Source organism: Prionailurus bengalensis, chromosome B1 (assembly GCF_016509475.1).
Source record: "Prionailurus bengalensis isolate Pbe53 chromosome B1, Fcat_Pben_1.1_paternal_pri, whole genome shotgun sequence".
NCBI classification, from domain to species: Eukaryota; Metazoa; Chordata; class Mammalia; order Carnivora; family Felidae; genus Prionailurus; species Prionailurus bengalensis.
This window is the reverse complement of record NC_057344.1, coordinates 126,109,994-126,112,707: the sequence shown is the minus strand read 5'-3', so window position 1 is coordinate 126,112,707 and position 2,714 is coordinate 126,109,994.

Here is a 2,714-nt window from a genome sequence, read left to right as displayed (position 1 = left end):
AGAAATTTATAAGGGTCTTAGAAGTTCTGTGTCAGGAACCTGGAACAGAGACCAATATATGTATACTGTTTTCTATTAGCTCGCAGATGGTGAACTGCCTTCTAAGTTTCATGAGTCCAGTTAACTGTTGACCTTTCCTTTGCTTGCAGGGAGCATGTGAAATTGTGCCTGAATTGAATTTTTAAGGACAAGGATAGAGAGAGAGAACCACTGCAACGAATACCTTTTTATCACCAAGTACTCAGGATTGTTTCTTAATAATGTTTAATAAATATTTAAAGAAAACCACTTTCAAGGCGTGTCAAATTATTAGCCTTTTTCAGGTATCCATATCCTCAGTTTTCTGTGGACTTTTGAACAATACATTTTGCTCTTGTGGATACTACTGACCCCACTTCTTGAAGTCACCTTAAATTATTAATAGATGTAGGTGCGACATAAATTATAAATTAATAATGTTATCAATATTACTTCCTATATTTATTTTCCTGTAAAAACATAGACATTTATTGTTCTGTAAAAACATAGACTATCATTAAAGTAAATCCATCAACTCCTCTTTCATCAAGACCCACAAAACTCTGTATGCTGTGTATGCTCTGCGGCTCAAATTACTCAAAGAAAATTGTTAACAAGTTAAACAATTCCAGAAAATTTAGGGGCACGTGTCATATGGATCAGTCAGTTAAGCATCCAACTTTCAATTTAGGCTCAAGTCATGATCTCACGGTTTGTGGGATCCAGGCCTGCATCGGGCTCTGAGTTGATGGTGTGGAGCCTGCTTGGGACTCTCTCTCTCCCTTTCTCTCTCTCCCCTTCCCTCACCTACATGCGCTCTCTCTCAAAATAAATAAACATTAAAAAAAATCCAGATAATTTGATTATTCTCTTACCTTTTCTGATGTGCTTGGAACTTTCCTCGAAATGGGTAAATATTGATAACTTTTAACAGGGTTTTTAAAGATATTCATGCTTCTGTCCATTTCCTTACTGGATTATTTATTTTTTGGGTGTGGAGTTTGATAAGTTCTTTATAAATTTTGGATACCAGTGCTTTATCTGATATGTCATTTGCATATATCTTTTCCCATTCTGTAGGTTTCCTTTTAGTTTTGTTGATTGTTTCCTTCACTGTGCAGAAGCTTTTTATCTTGATGAAGTCCAAATAGTTCATTTTTGCTTGTCTCTCTGGCCTCTGGAAACATGTCTAATAAGAAGTTGCAGCACCCAAGGCCAAAGAGTTTGCTGCCTGTGTTCTCTTCTAGGATTTTTATGGTTTCCTGTCTCATATTTAGGTCTTTCATACATTTTGAATTTATTTTTATGAATGGTGTAAGAAAGTGGTCCATTTTCATTCTTCTGCATCTTGCTGTCCAGTTTTCCCAAAACCATTTGGGTGTTGACTATCTTTTTTCCATCGGATATTCTTTTCATAGAGTTGTGGGTCTGTTTCTGGGTTCTCTATTCTGTTCCGTTGATCTATGTATATGTCTGTTTTGGGGCCAGTGCCATACTGTCTTATGATTACAACTTTGTAATACAGACTAAAGTCCGAGACTGTGATGCCTCCAGCTTTGCACTTCTTTTTCAGCATTACTTTGTCTTTTTGAGGTCTTTTCTTGTTCCATACACGTTTTAGAATTGCTTGTACTCGCACTGTGAAGAAGGCTGGTATTATTTTGACAGGGATTGTGCTGAATGTGTAAATTGCTTTGGATAGTACAGACATTTGAACAATATTTGTTCTTCCAATCCATGGGCATGGAATGTTCTCCCATTTCTTTGTTTTCTTCAATTTCTTCATAAATGTTTTATAATTTTCAGAGTACAGATATTTTACCTCTTTGGATAGGTTTATTCCTATGGTTTTGGGTGCAGTTGTAAATGGGATCAATTCCTTGATTTCTCTTTCTGCTGCTTCATTATTGGTGAACAGATTTCTGTATGTTGATTTTATGTCCTGTGACTGCTGCATTTGCATGTCAGTTTTGGCAGTTTTTGATGGAGTCTTTCAAGTTTTCCGTGTAGATATCAGGTCGACTGTGAAGAGTGAAAGTTTGACTTTTTTGTCAATTTGTATGCCCCTTATTTCTTTTTGTTGTCTGACTGCTGAGGCTAGGACTTCCATACTAGTTGAACAACAGTGGTGAGAGTGGACATCCCTGTCATGTTCCTGGCCTTAGAGGAAAAGCTCTCAGTTTTTCCCCATTCAGGATGGGATTAGCTGTGGGTTTTTTGTATATAGTCTTAATGATGTTGAGGTATGTTCCTTCTACCCCTACTCTCCTGAGGGTTTTAATCAAGAAAGGATGCTGTATTTTGTCAAATGCTTTTTCTCCATCTATTGAGAGAATTATATGGTTCTTATCCTTTCTTTTATTAATGTGCTGTATCACACTGATTGATTTGCAGATATTGAACCAGCACTGCAGCCCAGGAAGAAATACCACTTGATCGAGGTGAATGATCCTTTTAATGTACTGTTGGATTCGATTTGCTAGCATCTTGTTGAAAATTTTTGCATCCACGTTCATCAGGGATATTGGCCTATAATTCTCCTTTTTAGTGGGGTCTCTGTCTGGTTTTGGAATCAAGATAATGTATTAAGAAACACTTCTCCAAAGAAGACATGCAAATAGCTGACAGACACACGGAAAAATGCTCAACATCACCATCATCAGGGAAATACAAATCAAAACCATAATATGATACCA